General features: G+C 39.9%; 1 long non-coding RNA gene across 2 annotated transcripts in view; it reads left to right on the top strand.

Moving 5' to 3' along the window:
- LOC108449327 overlaps window positions 1–21,708 on the top strand; it is a 109,845-nt gene that overhangs the window by 4,330 nt on the left and 83,807 nt on the right. For both annotated transcript variants that reach the window (XR_001865487.1, XR_001865488.1), the window contains exons 2-3: window positions 58–149; window positions 4,343–4,497. This is a non-coding gene — a long non-coding RNA (uncharacterized LOC108449327). The remainder of the gene's footprint in view (window positions 1–57; window positions 150–4,342; window positions 4,498–21,708) is intronic.

The following is a 21,708-nucleotide window of genomic DNA, read 5'->3' as shown; positions in this document are numbered from 1 at the left end:
CTGAACCACAGATTCTGAACTCACAGCACTGTAATTGCAATAATTTTCCTTTTCCAGTTCATTTAATGAAGATGGGAACTTGTGGACCATTCTTTATTCTTCAGAAATGCTGCATCTCTCATGGACATAAGGCATTTGTGACCAGCCAGGTGAGTATGCCTCTAGCACAAAGCTGTCACTCAGAATTTAAGATAGATATCATATATGCACTGTATACTGCAATGCCTTTTTTTTTTTTCAATGTATGTTTTAAATGGTACAAGGAAAACATGGAACCCTGTCAACAGTGTGGCCAATTCCATTTCACCGTAGCAGGTTTGCTTGTGGTTTGGTCACTGGCTGGGCTTCTCCTGACAGTTTACCACAGCTCTGAGGGCTTCTTGGCTGTGTTGTTTGTGCTGTTCCTGGGGATTCTGTGGAAAAACAGATTAAGGGATACAACAGGGAGAAAAGGGTAGGGTTTTTGTTTCCTTTCATTCACTGTTGACACTCTCCAAAGGAAAACTGGCAAGAAAGGGATGTAGGTAACACAGGACTTGGCAGAAAGCCAACACACAGGAGGGCTGCAGGGGTTGAACATTAAGTCTTTTGTCCATTTCAAGTATCCCTATTTTATTCTGTGCAGTACAAGCTGTACAAGTCCTTATTTACATAGGCCACTTATGCAAGCTGGACCAGCAAAATTTCATGTTTTCTGTTGTTCACATCAGTCCTGATGTGCACTTCAGGATCTCGTCTGTTATCCTTGCCACTGGAATTGCTCAGTGTATCTCAAAGTAGTTTGAGGACAGCTGCTCAGCCTCACAGAAGACAGTGAATGTTAGATGTGATAGCCACTGCTCAGGTGTTACTGACTGACACTGGATTCACACCATGGTGCATGAACTGCAGTGGAAACAGTGACAACAGTGGTCTGATCCCTGAAGTCATCATTCTATGTCATTTGTCCCATGTTTGGTGGCATTGCCAGGATCAGCACTCTTTAACCTCCCACCACCAGTCTTCCTTGTTCACTCTGCTTCTCCTGTGTGCATGTCTCCTTAATGCCCCACAACCTTCTGAATCCTTCAGGAGACACAGGACAGGTGCATGATTTTGTTTGTCCAAATGGCGACCACCTACCAGAGTGGGAACTTCCAAGTTTTTGGTAACTGGCTCAATTATTGTAGCACCTGCCTTTTTACAGGAGTTGTCACATTCTCTCTCTGGGTTGCAAGTATGGGTAGTTCTCATCTAGGCAGGTAATATGAGTCATTCTTGGAGCTGGGTCTTTTCAAGGATTTTGAATTAAACTGTATTTCCTTTCAATCTCCCAGATAATAGAAACGAAGGATAATATATTGTTATGAATAAATTATCTTAGACACATATTTTGACTTAGACTTAAACAAGCTCTACTAATAATATAGGAATGGGGAGAATGGGGTTTGACATGAATTCCAGCAAGGTATTTATAGAACTGTTAGAACAGATTTTACAATAATTAAAACAGAGTATAGGTTATGTTAAAGTAAATGAAGTCAATTTAGTTCATCATCATTTTTAGTGCTGCAAATTAACATAACAATGACAACTGTGGTTGTCACTGACTTGAACAGCAGCAATTAATCATTGCAGTTAATCATTATTAACACATAATGCATAATGATCAATCATGCTTGACTCTAAGATCATAGTGGGCTTGTATTAAATACTATATAAAAGTATAAGGGCATTAATAACTGTCCAAACCCTAGGAAAATCAGGCCCCCATTTTCCATTTTGATGTAGTGCTATGAGCTATTTCTGTCATGTCTCTGAGTTTGTTAGGACTTGTTAAGTTTGAATTCATCTTGACAGGTAAGATTGCTGCATGTATGTGCAAATAGCATAAATGCCCCATATTTGTCTAAGGTAGTTGTGCTACTGTTCTGACTGCTGAGTCAGTCAGGCAAAACTCTTCTGCTCAGCATTGAACTGGTGCTTTGGCCTGGCAAGTCCCATCTAACTCTCTCCCCATGGCATATAGAACTTCATGAAAAGTAACCTGTGGTTTTTGAAATTACTCTCAGTTCCTCCTCAGCTGCTATGCTCAAAGTTGGTTGAGTAAGGGCTGGTTCCAAGGTGAGCACTGTGCTGTGGTTTATACCTACTTGCAGTACTGATGTCCGTGAGCACAAGAACCTCTGAAAAGTAGTTTTGCAGGCTGCCTGTATGGCTTTGCAGGCTGCAGATTACCTGTATTCTGAAAGGCCACGCTCTAGACCATGTTCAGGTTTAGGTTTTTTTAACAATCTCACTATTTGTATGCTCATTTACCTCTCTGTGAAGCAGAAAAACGGTGACATAAATTAAGTCCTTTGTCAAAAAGCTTTGGAGTACTACTTTTCAAGTTAAATGTGCCTGGACATTGTAATACATCTTCTTAGCATGAAGGCTAACTGGAGTGATGGTGTTTGTCTTCCCGAGTAACCTTTCCATGTGATGGAGCCCTGCTTTCCTGGGAGGGCTGAGCACCTGCCTGCCCATGGGATGTGCTGAGTGAATGCCTTGTTCTGCTTTGCTTCTGTGCATGGCCTTTGCTTTACCTGCTAACCAGTCTTTTTCTCAACCCATGAGTTTTCTCAGGGTTACTTTCCTGATTCTCTCCCCGGTCCCACTGTGGAGGGAGGGAGTGAATTTAGTTGCCAGTTGGGGTTATTATAGAATCATAGAATATCCTGTGCTGGAAGGGACCCACAAGGATCGTCGAGTCCAACTCCTGGCTCTGCACAGGATCTCCAAGAATGATCCCAGGTGCCTGAGTGCATTGTCCAAATCCTTCTTGAACTCTGTCAGGCTGGTGCTGTGACCACTTCCCCAAGGAGCCTGTTCCAGTGCCCAAACAACCCTCTGGGTGAAAAGCCTTTTCCTAATATCCACCCTCAACCCACCCTGATACGGCTTCATGCCATTCCCTCAAGTTAAAACATGACACCATGATTCAGACATATACTGCACCCCAAAACAAATCAATTTGGTTTATTTTCCCTTGAAGAGTGAAAATAAATATTTCAATTGAAATTAATTTAAAATATTTTAGTTTGCTCTAAGGAAAACAAGAGACAACACTGTGTGCATGTCCATAATGAACTTCAATAACAGTTCAAAATGAGTGTTATTACAGCATACAACAGTGCTCAAAGAAAGCCAAAAATTCAACACAAACAAAATAAAAGCATTAAAGTTTGAAAGCTGTATTATTTCTAGACAGAGGGTAAAGACCCACTGGACAAGTTGCTAAGTGCCCTGGTACAGCAAAGGATGTTTGAAAGTGCTTTTTTCTTAACCAAACAAAATATTTCAAAAGGAGCAAGCCCCTTTTAAATTCCTCCATGAAATGAAAGTCTCTTCAAGGGTAGTTTGGCAGAATTAAACCATTAATTCATCAGATTTCAGCAGCGTCTGATCTCTGAATATTATGCAGACTGTTTTCTGCCTGAAGGACAAGCAAAGCCATGTGACTCCTGCGAGAGGGTAGAGCTTAGAGCAGCAGGTAAAATTGTGCTGTATTTGCTTCAAAACCAGCCAGGTAACAGGGCTCCATCCATTGTTATGTAATGGATTCAAAATTAGTTCTCTTGCCACAGGTGTATTTTCAATCCTTTTTTCAATCTTTTTTTTATCTTGCCAATAATTTTTTTCCTGAGTTTGAGGATCCCTCATGAAACTGTTATTTTTATGATGCTTCATTCCTTTTCCTCTGGGAAATCACACCTTGCTCTACCAAGGGCACAAGTTCACTTTTCAGCTTCAGTCCAGTCCTTGGCCATGTGTCTCTCCTGTCCTGCCAATGACACTGCTACTTCTGTGACTGCTGTGCTCAGAGAAGGTGCTACCAGTCCAAGTGATTTCTCTGTGTGCTGCAGCCATGCACAAATCCTGAAACACAAGACATGGAAGGACTGGGAATAAGATTCTGATGTGCACCTTTTTTCTGTGCTGCCTTTATCCCTCTGCACATTCTTACTGTTTAACTGTGCTAAAATGATTTATTACCTAAATCAAATTAGGAATGGATCCCATTTTGTCCTTCTATTTTTTGCTCAGAACGACACTTAGAACTGGAGGCAGGTGAGCAGAAAATACTTGAAAAAAATGTTGCTATTAAAAAAGTACTTTAAGTGTCTCTCTCCCTAAAAACTAATTATTCCAAAAGCTTTCAGCAAAAAAGTGGCTTGAAATAACTGAGATAAAAGAAGGTAATATAAAAAAAAAGATATTAATAAAAGATTCTATTAGGAGTTTGGAAATTGCCTCCGTTGTGAGGTTTTGTTTTAAGGATTAAAAAAAAGCCCCTCAACTTCAACATTTAAATTTTCAGGTTCTGGCCTCTGAGGGAAGCATCACATGCTGAGTGCCTCAGCTTCCTGAAGAAAGTGTGGGAGGGGCAGGAAAAAGAGTTGAATTCAAAGCAGCTGAACTTCCAACTGGGAGATCTGCTATGGAGGGGATGAGGAAAAACCTGGTCAGTGGTGGGTAAGTACTCTGTTGGTTTGGAGCTTCACTCCGTGTTGCAGAGAGGCCCTTTTTATCCAGCTGGGGTCCAGAGCCTAAAGGATATCACCAGAACATGTTTTTTCATGCTTTGGTGATGAAGGACTGAGCAGGGTTCACTGCTGTGTTTGAGGAGAGCAGCAGCAGGAGCAAATGTGCCTGTAGAGGTGTGAGCCCCAGTGCTTGGGGGATTCTCAGTGAAGGGGAGAACAGGTCCCTACAGGTTGAAGTTGTCTGGTTTTGAATTGCAGTTTCTGACTGAGGGGCAAGTGGTCCCTGTAGCCCCTCTTTGCAATGCTAAATCTTTCATTGTACCCAGCTCTCTATCACTCATCTCTCACAGATTCAAGATGAAGAGGGCAGAGCCTCTTTCTAGGCTCATTTGTTTTCTGTCTGATTTATTTATATTGGTAACTCTTCTGTTGATGAACTATTATTACCAAGATACAAAGAGCAGAGTGAAGGACTCATCAAGATTGATGCTTTCAAGAATGCTGGATTGTAAATAATAATGTATGTGTGTGTTTGCCTTGTCTAATGTGTTTGGTTAGAAAACTAGTTGGTTTCTGAAATGCAGTGAACCTGTACATTTTTCAGGATGCTCCTGTGAAGAAAAGTTGAGTGGAACTTTAAAAAAAACAGCCAAATTACTTTCTTCTAAAGAACTTCTTATTTTGTTTGTGGCCCTGAATATAATAATCAATTTATTTCCCTTCTGTTGTATTTCCTTTGCAACCTGGTGAGTCTCATGAGCAGAACAATGGTGATTATTTTAGGAGCAGATTGTAAATGTAAAGTTGGGTTTTTTTACAATTGAAATAATAAAGCTCTGTAACATATGGTAGGTGAATATCCTAAATATATAGATAATAAAAATGAGAAACAAATATAGAAATTTAAATTTTAATTATATACGATTTTTCATCTCCAAAAAGTCAGTGATTAACTTAGGAGTACACAAACCAATTAGTGTATATGAGAATGAGTGGCACTGACACATTGCAGGCACGAGGAATGTGTTATGTTATATTCTTCTATTCCTCATGCCATATAGGAGTGAACACAAATTATTTTAAATCCCAACAGTGGTAAATTAATGCATATTACTTGCATAAGAAGCTACAGGCATCTGTTTCAGTAAAATGCATATATCTATACACACAGCAGAATATGAATAGTTATTTTTCACTCTTTGTTAAAGTTTTGGTAAAAATCTTAGCTATGCAAAACTGAGAGGTCTTGATAGCCAAAGCTAGGAATGAGAACTGTAAAAAACATGTATTTCCTGTGTGTCCTTCTGCTTGGGTTACCAAAAGATAATATTTCCCAGATGCCAGCTTGCTGTGGGCTTTTTCAAAACTTAGACCTCACAGATATCCTGTGTAGTCTCAGCATTTCATTGCTCTTACAAGGAGATTGAATGATATGAAAATGTAGTCCAAGGGCTGGTCTTCAAAAATTCAGGTGCTTCTTATCTAGAGCCACTTACCAGTCAATACTGATAAATATTTACTTGATAAGGTTCAGGTGCTTGGAGGAAAACTGTGTGAATAGTAAGTGAGCAGCATCAACAGGAAAACTTTGTTTTCCAGTATTCATGTTGGATGCACTTTTCCCCTGTCCTGAGGACCTCTCTCCCTTCTCCTCCCTGCAATTAAAATTCAGTTATGACTCTCATGATATCTACTCTCACACACATCAGTTTTGGGTTTTTGGTAGTTTGGTTTTTTTACAGAGATATGGTGGTTGCTAGTGACCTTCCTTTGCACCCTCTTTGTTGTCTTAGTCACAACTCCAGACCCCTGGCAGTTTTTGAGTGAGAGGGGCCTGCAATATCTATATAAAATTTGCAGTACAACTTGACCTAGATTTTACTGTTATTATCATTTATGCAAACAGCCTTCCTTGCTGCTGAGTTCCTGCTTTGACAATGTGAGCTGAAAATCATCCATGGATATAGCGTAGGAATGCTAAATTCCTCATGTTATTGCAGTGATGGGGAGGGGTGAAGGAAGCATAGATAGCACCTTTTTTATTGAACCAAGGTGAAACAGTTGTGATGTTCTGTGCTGCTGGGTTCCTGTCAGGAACCAGCTGCTGGGGCGTCTCGGTGTCAGCATGAATTTGAGTCTGCAGCCTCCTGAGAATTGCTGTGACCTGGTGAGGGCAGTGTGGCTCAATGGGGGTACTGAGGAAACAGGTGGCAGAACTCCTCAAAAGCTTCCCTACATGGTTTTGCAACCCCATCTGGTTTGCAGCTCAGAGACTGGTGCTTAGACTTGGGATTCAGAGGTATGAACACACTCATTTGTTCCTTACCTGGAACCACAAAGAGACCACCATTGCTGTGCCTGGAGCTCTTTCCACACCCAAGCCCCATTTAAATTGCCATTTATTAGGTTATTTGAAGAGCAAGGCACTGTTACCTTACAAGTAATTATACCTTGGACATAGTTAAAGATAACCTCAGTTATCAGTCACCTGGGCTGATGAGGGGTCTGTGATGAATGATGAATCCTAAATACTCCTTTATTTCAAGGGAGCTGCTGGTTTTTGTTTATAAAATACCAGCAATAATGAAAGGGTTTTGACATCTGCCATTGTTGCAGCATATGTTTCCAAGAACTTCTTGCTATACATGTTGTGAAAACAACTTGTTATGATAAAATATATTTCCTCCATTCAAATGCAATTTAAGAGTACTCTTTAATTTGGTTGAATTCTTCGTGAGCCATTTTTCCATTTAACTCTTGTGATGCAATAATCTAAAAAATAAAAATAAAATCCCTTACATTCTTGTTACAGCTGAGAACAGGTTTAAAAACTGAAAGATCACATAATATCCATTAATTGATCCAATGAAGTTTTGAGCAAGATATCAGGGGTCTAAGGTTGGTTTATTCTATATGCCTAAATTTATGCACATTTATAGTTATATTTTGTCACATAATTTGTCATTGTACACTACCACATTGTCCTTTTAGCCTAATTTACTATCCCTACTTTTAACACTGAGTGTTACTTTGTATAAATTGGTCTCATCCAGACCTTCCCAAACACCTTTTTCCTTCTGGGTCTCATTCTACTTAGAGAGTAGGGTTAGATGATTCGGTTCAGAAAAGCTTTTACAGACTAAAGAGATTAAAAAATTTTTGCTCAATTTCTGGTTGAATAGGCTTTTAATTTTTAAAGAATTTTGGAGATGGCAGAGCCTGCTGTACTGACAGGGTCTGAGGCTGCCGTCGTCTACACAAGCAAAGGTGCACAAGGCAGCAGAGCAAAGTTTGGGTGAAGGTTTGTAAGCTCCTATTTCACCTGAATGTGTCATGCAATCCCATTAAAAACGATAATTATGGGCTGAATCTGAACCTTTTTTTACATCATTATGAGTCTTGTTCATAAATTATCCTCTTTACTCTGATAAGCTTCTCTACTTCCAAATTAAAGGAAGTACTATCAAGCACAGGAAAGATTAAAGAGTGGCAGAGCTGTTGCCTCATGCAAACAGCTAGATTCCTAAAATGTATTTATTACCAAAGGATTCAGACAGAAACTACTGAGACCTAAGGACCTGGGCACTCACCCTATTTCTAAGTCCAGATACATCCAGAAAACAGAGTTTCTGAATCCAGATACATCCCGAAAACCTGCCCCAAGGCAGACCCATCGCTACCCTTGCCGAACTTCATGACCGCTCATCTGTGTGCTACCCCCTACATTTTTTGTTAGGATATTCTGAGGATGCTGGCACAGATCTTCAGCTCCCTTTCCTTTTCTAGACATTTCCATTGATAGCGAAATAAATCACCAAGAAAATGATACTGCAAATTTTCTCTTCTTCATCCTAAACATGTTTATCCTTGTATTTTCTCCTACATGACAATAGCTCCCAGAGTAACTATACCTAAACAAATTAAAAGTATATGAATATTCTTCATACTATAGTGAGTTTGGAAATAGGAAATTTTTGCTATAAGTATCCTCATTCCCAACTTTCTTTATTCTAATCTCTTGTGTATGCTGCTATACTACAGAAAACATTAAAGTAAATTTGAATAATAAGAAATTAATATGATCCATTTATGGGTCAAATAGTAAGTTTAGATGTTCTTTTTAAGCTCTTAATTGTTTTTTCCAAATCATGTTATGAGAAGACATAGCAGAGTACTTGTAATGGGCAGTTCTACAAGATAGACTAAAAGCTTTCAGATAATTTATATACATTTTCCTTGGCAAAAAATATACATCACAGGTCAATTTTTTTTTTAATTGGCTTTTTGGAACCCAATACCATACATGTGCCATAGCCAGACTTAAATGTTAATTGAAATTAATATGAAGAATAGGCCTTATTTTTAGATCCAAGGCAACAAAATCCTGATAGACATCATTTCGCTTTGAGTGCAATTGTAAGACTCTCCAGTCCCACAGGTAATAAATAACAACTTGACAAGGCTCCACTTCATGCTATGGGTATTGAATCATTACAAAAATCAAGCTCTTAAATTTCATCTTTAATTTTCTTTCCTTTTTTTTGGTAACAGAATTTTGTTGATTTTGTTTCTAAACTCTGATTATGGAGTTCAATGTGGCTCATTTGGCATTTCAGGGTTTGGAAGTTCTTATGTTTTATTTGTTTCCATAAAGATTGATATAGGAAGAGAAAATGCTACTCTCTCCTATACCCTATACATGTTAACTGATTATGTGGTTGAACTCTATGACCTATTTATCTTCCTGAAAGAAACAGAAATGACTTTGTCACAAGCTACAGAATATATGCAGGGCTGCACAGTTCTCAGTCTCTACTGCATTCTGAAGAGTGATATATTTTAGCATCTAATATTTATGTTCATTTCAACTTGTATTCTCATTTTTCATCTGCAGTGCCCTTGGTGATGGTAGAAATTAGTTTTATTACAGCTTCCTCTAAAGGACATCCATGCTTGGAGGAAAAACAGGGAGGGGAAAAGTTATCCAGAGGCATGGGCTCCAAATTGATATGTCAGGGAGGTATATCCATGAATTTCCTGTTGAAGTATAGTGATCCATAATCCTCTCTTGTATTATAGACTTATAAATTACCTTCTTTTATGGTATGTCATTGAACTATACATGTCTTTGTATCAAAACTCTGGTTTCAAGCCTAGGATGGAACCATCAGTGTTGTGGAGGTCACCCTGGAGAAACAAAATAGATAGCAGTCTTGATAAGCAGAGACTTCCCTTCCCTCAGGCATGGGCATGGCCGTGGCTGCCTCAAGTCCCTGGGAAGTCTTGTGGTGGTATTTGTTCCTGTTCCGTGGGGCGAGGCTGGCACTGCCATCTGTCACTCACTGCCTCAGGTTGCGCATTTTTGCCTCGTCTCACTTTTTCCCTCAACGTGGCCTCCCTCCAGGCTCCTGCAGCCGAAATCTTAGCAGTCAGGTGCTATTTTTCCTGTGTCTAGCCTGTGAGCCTGCATCTTCATAAAACCTCCAGCAGGCCCTTTTCTCCTCCCCACTTTTACAAGAGCGACATTTTGAGTAATTCAAGGTTCAGTATGTGCCAGGAAACAGATGAAATTATAAAGCATCCTTCTAATGCCATATAAAGTTGTGGTAAAGGTGTAATGAAGGAAAGAGTAATTAAAGGAAAAAAAAGGTCTGCATTGCATAATCTTTTACATTCAAAATGGCTAAAAAACCACATAAATTCTTCTATAGCTATAACATTTTTGTAACACAGGCCCTATTAATCTGACACTTGGTCAAATTGCCAAAAGCTATTAAATATATATGAAACTGTTCTGCAATATTTTGAAAAAAGTCTTGCCCTTTAGAACTCTTGTTGCAGAGATAATGACTTGGTGCTTGGTAAACATTTCATACATGTTTAAAACTTCTACAAGCTATTTTCTTCTGAGAAAGAGCTTCTGAGTTTCACTAGTGTCTCTATATCTCATAATGGAGAAGGAAAACAGACAGGAAGGCACAGTGTATAATCCAAAGCTATTTACAAGAAGGTGAGTGAGGGAGTGAAAGAAATCCCAGGACTTCCAAATACATGGAAAAAATGCAGGCTTGCAGTCAGTGTGCCTCTTTTGGCCACATGCGCCTGGACATGAATGGTGGCCATTTTGCATGGGAAAAAAAGCGCATTCCCCCAGTGTCTCAGGGTCAGGTGAGAGGGGCTCCAAGGGCAGCCAGAGTCCTAGGTGCTGGCAGCTTTGCTCTGGGAGAAATCCTGCGACATTTTAGGAGGCAGCACCCCACTGTCAGCCACATGCGCCTGGACGTGAACGGTGGCCATTTTCCATGGGGAAAAAAACCTCTTCCCCCCAGGGTGAAGAAAAATGTGATCTTCTGAAGTGTAAAACTTAAACCTGACTCCACTTCCCACTCTGGAGTTCAATGACTTTCCTAATTTGTTCTTTTCTACTGTGTGCAGGTGGGGAAACTAATACAAGTTTCCAGGAGTTGTGCTACTCTCACCTGTCTGCACAGAATGCAGGTCTCAACAACAATCTTCGTCCTACAGAATCCCTCAGTAATAACTAAGCATTTTCTAAAATAATTGCAAGTCATGACTCCCCAAAAAGCGAGGGTACTAGATGAACAAAGTCACTGAATTAAATTTTTGCATCAGTTTTTTTTGTTGCCCTTCCCACCCCACCCCTCTCCCCATCCCAAGGGGTTTTGCAACCTGGATTATTTCAGTGTATGCCCCTAAAAGCTGCATTAATTCTATGAGGAGGAGGCAGTCTAGGTGAGATATAGATGCAGGACCAAGATGCAAAGGTGATAAAACCGAGGATATTTTAAGCCAGGTTTGCTGCTAAAGGACATTTCACACTGGAAGCTGCACAGTAAATCTCCAGAGCCTTTGTTCAATCTGTGTTGCATGTTATTTCCCCTCCTTTTCACTTAGCTATGCTGAATACATAAGGGTCACTTTGGAAGAAAAAAAATATTGGTATGTTTAATGTCACTGCTTTATTAGGGGAAAACTGACACAAAACTCTTGCATTTCAGTATATCAAAGGTAAGTTGTTTGCCCCTTCCAGTGCTGATTAGTAAGAAAGTCCAGAGGTGAGCCTGTCTGGTCTCCAGGACTGTATGGTTTATCACTGGGTCCTTCAGCTCTGTCTAGGCTTTCTAAATCACAGTACTCAGAGAGAACTCAAGCAGGGTCTCTCAGTGGTGTTTCTCACAAACTGACTTCTTGCAAAACTACAATAGAATCCCAAAGACCAAGCAGTAGGCAAGAAACAAAAATGCTATTTTTAGCAATTCCCTGTGAAGAACTGAGGAGTTGCACTAAGGAGGAACCCACACAGCCAAGTGCTTGATGCAGTGCGTGAATAGGCAGCATCTTCTTTATTGCAGGGGAAAGTTCAGACTTGTGCTGTCAGGCTGCCTGGCAGAAGCTGTGTAAGGCAAAGGGGGTTCTCTGTTGGAGCAGCATGGGCTTGGGGTGCTGGTGAATTATTGAGGTACAGAGGTAAATTAGAAATACTGCTGGGAGGCCAGTGAGTGTTCCAGGCAGCTGTTTTCAGTACAGGCAGGACATGACTGACTGCAGGCTTATTTTCCAACTTCACATCACACTGTGAAATACTTTGTGTGTACCTCAGCTGTACTTGTTTCAGAAAATCCCAGGCAGGAAGGAGGATTGCAGTGCTTTGTGACTGCCGTAGCTTCTTCTGTGGCTACCCAGCTGCTGCAGGGAGGAGAGAAAGCTCTCGGGTGCTGCCCTGCCCTGCAGGCAGAGGCTCTGAGGAGGATGAGTTCAGCCAGGTGCCAGTGCAAAGGTCAGGCCTCAAAATTTCTGCACATACAGTAAAATCCTATCAGCAGCAGACCCTCCTTGTGCACTGCAGATGGTTCAGCTGTGAGTAGAGCCTCCCAAGCCCACTGGGAAGACTGGAGGGAAAGATACTGTCTTCTGTGAAGGTGTGCTGGAGTGTAGGCTGCAAGCCAGATCTAAAAACATGAACTGTAGTGGTTTAGGGCATGGCCTTCAGCAAAATGAAAATGAGATGTTCAGGAGAGAGCTGCGATACCACACATTGTATCTCTGATGGGAGAAAATTATGGTCCAGGGGACACACCTGACCATCTTCATCTTTATGTAACTGTTAATTTTTTTTCAGATAGTATTTTTGCATAATAGGGCTAACTAACTGTATTCTCTAAATTCAGCCAGACAAATTCTTGCCCAATATGAAATCGTGATGATGGGGGAGTTTAAGTTATGGTTGTTATACTTGTGCTTAGGGACTGTATTCTGAAATAAGTAATCTAAATGAGATACAGAAAGACCTCGTATAGGAAGGATCCAAAGTGGGCAAGGAGTAGAATGAAGATTGGGAATAGAAATGAACAGAAGATGAGCCGGTAAAGCAGTCACTAGAAGGCAGCGTCATACAACTTTGGAGAGACGTGCAGCAAGGCAGAAGCAGAAAAAAAGAGATGTGGAAAGAATAAAGAACAGGGAAGGTATGGGAAAACAAGTATTGTCCATATAGCATGAGAAGAAGTAATCTAGGTCCAATATAAAATATGGCCTAGAAGAAAGCCAGATATCTAAGTGTATCAAAGTCATAACAAAGAATCATAAGAGAAGTGAGATATTGAAGAGAGCTGTAGGAAGTAAGACAATAAATAAACTGTAGAAACACTGTAGGGGTTTGAAAGATTTTTTTATGTCTTCTTCCTTATTAAGCCTCATCATTAACAGGAATACTGTTTGATCTTATTTATAGCATCAATATACTGCTGCTGTAAAATCTCTTCCAATACTGTATCATCAGCAGCAGCTGCAAGTAAATTTGAAAGCTTCAGCAGAGTAGTGCAAGGTAAAGCCATGATCAGCCATTGCTTTCTCTCATTTCCAGTGATGCTGGTCCTTTGGAGTTCAGCGGATCAGTTCTCTGAGAAAAGCTGAGGGGTTTCTGAGACTCTCCAGCACCTTCATTGGAAAAATGTGCAGAGCAGGCAGTCAGAGTAACAAGACGCCCATTATGGTAACGATTGATTCGGCAGAGAAGAGGAAAGCGAACTGCTAGGGAACCCACGTTTGTTGATCAGTGCTGAAAATAATGGGATTAATACTATAAATTAAAAAAATAATCGTAAAAGAGGGCTATGGCTAATAACAGAAAGAGGAAAGGATAGAATGGGGGAGGGTAGGTGGGAACACTTCAAATAATGGGAATAAGGTGTGAAGGCAGAGAATAGATACCACATGTAAATGAACCTTTTGGAGTAAGATAAATACTGCCATACACTGATGTCAGTTTTGACAGTAATAGTGATTAGTGTGAGTTGGTAATTGACAACAAGGAGCTACAGCCAGAGCAGAAACTGTCTGCACCAAAGTCCTGTGACACTATTACTTAACTCAATTAGCTCGAATTACAGAGGTGTAGCTGAATAAGCAATATTATGAACTGTGACTCACATAAGCATTTCACTCTGGGAAGGTAATTCAGAATCTACTAACTAGAAGCTAATAGCCAGCAGGAGCGCATGCACAATTTATGACTTTCATTTAAATGGGACTGCTTAACACAAAATAGCTACTTTAAAAATGAGAGTGCTTAAGTCTGTTTTAACACCTTTCTCAGCACTAGAGAAAAATCTGTGTTAAATCAAAACCATCTTTACAACCTGTAAAACTCTCGTGTTTTGCTATTAGTGTTGACAAAACTAGATGCAGCATCATCAACATAGATACTTCCTTATGTCAGAAAGGTGCCATTAGCTTTACTTCAAACATCAGCTAAGCTGTGGTTTGAAAGAGGTACTAAAAATATTTCTGAGTACACATTGTTTCATCCAACACCTGACATTGGCTACCAGGTTCAACTTTCCCACCACATTGATTCAGGTGGTGTTTCTAGTGACTCTCACATCTATTACCTCAAGCAGAGTCAGGTCAGTTGAATCTAAAGGTGAAAATATTAATGTAGCAGTGAGAAGTTTCTCTGAAAAGCTCTTCAAAACTTACCCCAGAAGAAACAAATCCCTCAGTATTTATAATTGCCACCTCACATTCACCAGCTATACAAATCACGTTTCTTAAAGCAGGATACATTTTTCTCATCATGGCATCAACTGTCATGTATATCCAATCTGAGAAAGTCATTGCTTCTGTGGTGATCAAGGAATATGAGATCTCTTTATCGTCTCTTCAAATTCTTGCCTCCACATCCCCAGGACTTGGGGGAACTTGCATAGGGGCAGGCAGACTGTTGTTGATTTGTGAGGTTTTCTGCTTTTAGCTCTCTTCTCATGGATTATTGCCTAAGCTTTCTTTCACTGTGTTTTGTGCGTGCCACGTGTGAAAAGATATTTTTGGGTTTAATCACGGTATAAACTGAGCCTTGAACTTTCACAAACAGATGTGTGGAGCTGTACACAATGCTGAGAGAGAATCAGATTGTCCTTAGAACGCCTGCCAGATGTGGCATGCCCCAGCGCACACCATCCCATTGATCCCATTAATTGACAGTACAGCCTGCTGTGTATTTCAGTAAGTCCAAATAGATGGCATTAGAGCACATAGTATTTCCTGCAACCTACTTTCTCCTTGGTTTCCACTCGTTGTGCTTAAAAATGTAATCCCTGCTTTGAATACACACCTGAAATGATGACAGCATAAACTTCTTGTTTTCATGTATGAAAGACCAATATTGTTAAACAAAACAAACCACAAAAACCTATTATATCACAGGTGTTCTTCTCATTTAAAACTTCTCCACAAAGTCTCTCTTATAACAATTGCAGCTGATGTTGCATTATCTCATTTTGAAGTACTAGCTCAGAAACTATTTTCATCTAGTCTTTGTGCCACACTGATAGCTTAGCAATAAAACCAAAAAACAACAGGTTAAAAGTGCGTGGAACTCTTTAGTGGAATATAACACAACGTGTAGATCAAATCTAGGCTGATAAAAATTTCCAGAGCTGGGCATCTATACATATGTAATGATTCAGGCCTAAACTGATAATTTCTGTTGTTAAAAAATCACAAAAATGGATTTTGAGACCTATGTCTTAATGGCTACCCTGAGGTCTCTTTACTCGGTATCTGGAACATTTGGACATCTGAGGAGGGACTTGTTTTTGCACTTTAAAGTTCCTCAGGTGCCTGAATTTGCTTCTCAGCATTGTCTCAGCAATTCTGACCAGACTCTGACTAGCAGCATCAAGGGTGTGTGCGAACAAGTTGGTGTTCAGACACCAGGCTTTGCCTTAGTCCCTGTGGAGCTCATTCTAATAGGAAGAGCCCAAGTGTGCTTGCTGGTTTGATTGACTTAGGCTTCTGAACTGAGACTGGAATTAGGGATTGCCAGATCAGGGAGATGGAGATCCTAGTCCAATGTATCCCCTGAACAAGGATTTTTAAATGCCCATGTGTCACCTTCCAGGGTACTGACCTTGATGTTAAAATGATCTAAAAGTGTGTCTGTAAGATTGCTGGAAAAACCATGCTGTTGTGCAAAGAATGCATAAAGGAGGCAGAGTCTCTGCAGAGAAAGAGTTCTGCTCACAGCCTGGTTTTGCTAACCTGGGAGGAAGGGAAGAGAACTGGGATACGTGCTGCTGTGATCCACTGCTCCAGTGGCTCAAATAACTCAGAGTAGCTCATGCATTTTTCAGTGTTGACTACCCTTGTTCTGCAGGTGATGAATTACAGACCTTTTAGCAGCTATGACACTCTCTCTAATTGTGTTTCCTCAAATTAGCTCAGAGCTCTGAGAAACTGGCATGCAGTGAGACAACCCAGTGGGAATGTGGGATTTTCCTGCCCTTGCATAGTGTATAAATAAAAGCTCTTTTCCACAGTCCTTATGAACAGATAGCCAGCTCCTTGCCTAAAGCTGGTCAGAATAGATCCAATGACTTTGGTGAGACTGTGCATGTTCACATCAGCTGAGAATCTGGCCTGAAGTATTATTAAATTACATATTTCGGTTCTGTAAACAGCCCTGCCGTGCTGAGATGATGTGCCTGATTCATGGGGCCTGTTTTGCTGCGGAGGGCAGTTGATGGGCAAGATAACCAGTAGTGAGATCATTAAAACACAATTAGACAGAAGGAAGCCAGAAATTCAGCCGCGATCCTCCCTCCCCGTTTTGTGTCCCACCGTACGCTGGCAATTCCTGCGGACAGCTGGAGACGCACGAGGATGTTACCTCCTAGCTGCCGTGCCATACCTTCTCCAAGGAGAGCAGCAGCTGAAAAGCAGATTGCCTTCCTGAAAATGGGACATCCTGTCAGCAGGGAAAAGCAAACTGAACAAAAGTCTGTGTGAAAATAATGCAGTCATCCTCCAGCTCAAGGTGTATTCAGACCAACTCTTCATTAATTCTTTTAGATAACTGGTCCAAATAAAAGCAAGCAATATGTGAAGCAGCAGGATATACCTGGATATTTATGGACTTCTGTTCATTCCTAAACCAAGGCTTTTCTCGTAGGTAATGATTGGTTCTACTGTTCACAGCAGAAACATTGGAGCTTCTATTTAAAAGAAGTAAGTTAAAACATACCAGAATCTTTTCCCCAAGTGGTATTTCCCAGAACTATGTGATGGCAACATCTCTTTCCTAGACAGTGAACTGTCAGGGCCAAGCCCATTTTTGTATAGAAGGAATTGAAACTGTTTTCTCTAATATATGGTACTACCTTTATCTAAATTTAATGTCTCCAGTCCTTTCATCTCCAGTCAGTGCTAGAGGTCTTTCTGCACCTTTACAAATCTGCTTTCCCTTTTTACTACCTTGGGCAAGTGAGTAGTGGCAGCTGCCTTTGTCACCTCAGTGTTTGTGCTGTTTTCCAAATCACCTATGAGTAGCTATCTGGCATAACTTGCTTTTCTTCAATAAAATTGTGCTAAAAAAATATGCTGCATTGGCTGAGACCCTGCTCTGCCATCAGTAGTTTTCATGTTGACTTTAATGGGGCTAGGGCTGGACACATCGGGATTAGGTTTTTCCAGCACTTCCTTTATTTGATTTTTAGAAAGAAATTAACATAAATTTTAGTTCTTCTCTTCCTTTTTTGTTTTTTTTCATGTCTATAAAGTCTTAAACAAGAATGAATCAGGTTTAAGAGAATGTAACACACTCGGGGCCTTCACCATGGTTAATATTTTCTTGTGCTGTTCTGCCTTGCAATACATTATTTTGGATAGTTTGCAAAATTTCATCATCTTGCCTTTAAGGTAGGCAATGTTTCACTTTTTGCAGTTAGATGATGGCAAGCACTGGTAAAAGTACTGGAGAATTATCTAGCAGAAATATGAAGTCATTTATACTGTGTAAACTGAACTTACCAAGGTCTGAAATTCCTCTTTGTAGTAATGCTTAGCACTTATATGGAGTCTTACATCTTCAACAAAGAGTGCAAACATTCACTAATTAAATCTTCACACTCTATAGGTAACCTGGAGCTGCCATTCTTAGTTTACACGTGAGATGCTAAGTTAATATCCCATCTCATATCAGCTACGGGCTCTTTGCATCTCTCTGAGGGAAAAGCTAAAGATTCTGGACTTTTTTTTTCATTCACACTACCTGCTTTCAAAATTGTCAAAGTCTAAATTCTGTCGCTTCTTCTCACCTCATCACAAGCTGTAAATAAAGACTTTACATGTTTAGCCATTTTTGGAAACTCGCTATTTCTTTTTATAAAATAGGAAGTATGAAATAGAATATGTAACTCAAAGAAAGTGTAGGAGCTTCAGCTAGAAGAGATGTAACAGTCTGTAAAAATGTTACTTTTAATTTTTAATTTAGAAAATGCATAATGACCCACTTTGAAATACAGCTACATGTAGCTGATCACTTGATCCTTCCTTTAGGCCTTATTTTGGCAACAACCAGAATTTCACAAGTATTTTCCAAATATTCTTTTCCTTTGTAATAATTAAAAATTTTAATTAAAATTAGTTTCAAAGCTATTCTAGATAAAGTTTCCTACTCTTACTACCAATTAATCTAATATTAACTGCTTTTATATAACTTTCCTGTGCATTTATGATTTGAAGTGTCCAAAGTCTACAAGTAGCTCTTCAGTATGCCGGGAGCCCTCTTAATATCAATCAACACTGCATATGTTTTAAAGCTGCAATTTTAGTGCTTCTTTAGACATTTCTATGTTCATGTTTTCTGGCAATAAGATGGCATGTATTAGTGTGATGAAGAGGAAGGCAGAGTAAGAATAACTAATAATTATTGCCAATGGACTCTATATCTGAGGAGAAGGGTGTAGCAGGGGTAGTCATCTCTAACGTGAGCTCTTTCTTTTTCAAATGGAAAAGACCAGTGTCTGAAGTGGTGACCCAGACATTATTTCAGGGTGAACACACACAATCTAACTCACAAAATGTGCACATGAACTCAGGTTTTCAGAATTGATTTCTCAATTAGGGAGGCTGCTCAGAGAGTGCATAACCTTACTCTTCAGGACCAATTAGTGGACTTTGTTGATGAAGGCTGCTTTCATTTTTATACACTGCTTCAAGCACTTCATGTGTGAAGGACAGGGATAGGTATCCAAATACCTCACTGTCCCATCTGTCCTGTCTGTTCTGCATCCTACCCAAGAACCTGTTTTCCGTTTCTTTACAAAACTGCAACATGTTGTTGTCAAAGCCATCATTTTCCTGTTACCCAAAATGTATCATGTTTTAGGATCTGATACTTAATTTTGTCTATACTTGTGTTTCAAGCTGGTTTTTCTCAGTTTTATTTCTTGTCATCCATTAGACCATGGTGGTTACAGATAGCTGTGCATTCCTTATGGTGCTGCTACTGGTGGTAGAGGTGACCTGACATGCTGTTCTCCATCCTTCTCATCCCAAGAAGTGCTGAGTTTTTCTCCCATTCAGTGGCTGCCATTTTCCTCATGGTGTTTGGCATTTGCCTTGCAATCTCCAAATGAGCCAGTGAGGTCTTCTTGGGTGCCTAGACACTTCTGATAAAACAAGCATGTTTTTGACAGGTAAAATCACTGTCTGTCCTGTGAGTGCTTCACTGACCCAAATGACAGCCTCTCCATACACACATCTGGGTTGTAGCTGTTGTACGAATGGAGCAGACATTTCTGATTAGTCCAACATTTTGAAAATTTCACAGTAGTTCTTTACTTCTGTTTGTGTTGCCATGGTCACACACACACTCTTGATGTATTTAATGTTACCTTCATCTTAAACTGGTCCTTGCCAAAGGCAGCATAGAAATACATATGGTTCAAATTTTGCATGGTTGGTGATCTTGATATCCTAAATATTGACAAACATTTCAAAGGAATGATTGAACTTAAGAAGGGTTGCCATTCTTAAGTTCTTCCATAATGCTTTTATATTGTTCACTGTTGTAGCACTGACTGTTGTGAGAGTTCGCTGTCACTCAAGATTATGCAATTTTTTAGAAACTATCCCAGTTCCAGACAAACCAAGTCACTTTTCAGTGCTGCTGGACTGCTGCAGGTTGAGGAGTCTTTAAAGCCCAGGTCAAATGTGCAGCTTAAGTAAAGCAAAGTGGCTTTGGTTGCCGTTGAAGAGACCCAATACCAGTTTGCTAGTAGGAGGTTGGGCTGTGATCTGAAACCTGCTAATGCAGTTCCAGTGAGAAGATACTTGAGAGGTAAATGAAGTGACACTCAGATAAGTAAATACAACTGAGGTTATTTGTAAATGAGATTTGACATATCTCAGGGGGTCAGGGGCTGAGTATGTGGGCTGGGTGATGGGCTTGGGTATTTGTGCACCTTCCTTCAAAGAAACAATCCTGGTGCATGCACTCTGTACATAGTATCCAATTACTTATGCCTAAATATATGGAATTCAATTGTCCTTGGGAGTCTGATTTGTGCCTAGCACAAAGCCATGACTGACAGGGTACCTGGAAAGGGAGAACATTGCAATAGGAAGGGGAAGATGGTGAAGCTGTTAAGCCAGTAGGCTTCTGGGTTCTTACATTCTTCCTGAAAGCTTTTCAGGATTTGTGATTTACAGAGAAGGGGCTAATTTAAGGTCTTTATAAAGTTTCCTGAAAGTCAAATAGGTCCTTTCACAGTACAGCCATTCTATCTTTAGGGGCGGTGATATACTTCTTCCCACTCTTTGCAGATCTATGAAACTGAGGTGAAAACCATATTTTGTAAAAGGATGTCTCTCCTACATCTTTCATATACCTTGACTGGATTCTTGGCTAAGCCTGTGTGGAGTAATTTTCTAAATTACTGCTCAAAAGCTTATACAACCTGACAGAAAATGTGTGGAGAAGGGAAAAAAAACCTACTTAGTTTCTTTTTTCTGTCCACAGACCTCTGCTAAAAAATATCAAATGAATGTAGTACAGTCTTTTTACTGTCTGACAAGAAGTCATCTTTGAATTCACTTCAGTAAAGTTTTAGTGATGAATTGTACTATTGGAAAAACAAATATTTAAAATCAGAAAGCCACGTATGCATTATTTGAATGTGAAAACTACTTCTTTTGATGTGCAAGTTACTACCACCTGGAACTTCAGCACAGTCTTTTAAAAGTAAGATATATTAATAAAATTGCTAAATATCTTTAAAATCTGGTCACATGCTTAGAAACTGAATATGGGTTTAAAATTTTCTGCTAATAATTTGGAGCTGTTAATGCATAATACAGAGCTGTTGTTGTGCAGAGAACAGATTTTAATGTGTCTTGCTTGCATGGAGAGAGAAACACTTTTCCCACCTAGTCTTCTGAAATCAATTTCACATTTCTAAAACAAACTGATGTGCTTTTTATTCCTGGAGCATACACAGACACTAAAAATTCAACAATGTCTTTTCTGGCAAGACAGGAGCATATTAGTCAGAAAAAGAGTTTAAAACCTTCAACCTATAGCTTTCAACCTGCAACTTAACAGCTCTCTTCTGGTGCAAGGCCAGGGTATTTGATTCTCTCCTAGTGACCATAGGAGTTGAAAGGTTGGCCCTGCTTCCTTTGTGTGATTTCAGATCCGTGACAGACTTCAAATCAAGCTTCACAGCCAGTACAGCCAAAAAAGGCTTTTCATCACAACACTGGAGAGAAAAGTAGTGCTCCAATGAGATCAAAACTTTAAAAGTCATCCCTGTGTGGTCTGGGTGCAGTAGCCAAGCAATCCTGGCCAGATCTCCAGCATTGCAGTCCAGTATTCTCAGCAAATGATTTCCTGCTG

Source organism: Corvus brachyrhynchos, unplaced genomic scaffold (assembly GCF_000691975.1).
Source record: "Corvus brachyrhynchos isolate BGI_N302 unplaced genomic scaffold, ASM69197v1 scaffold249, whole genome shotgun sequence".
Taxonomy (NCBI): Eukaryota; Metazoa; Chordata; class Aves; order Passeriformes; family Corvidae; genus Corvus; species Corvus brachyrhynchos.
The sequence above is the reverse complement of the archived record's forward strand: the minus strand, read 5'-3'. Positions and strand labels throughout refer to the sequence as shown.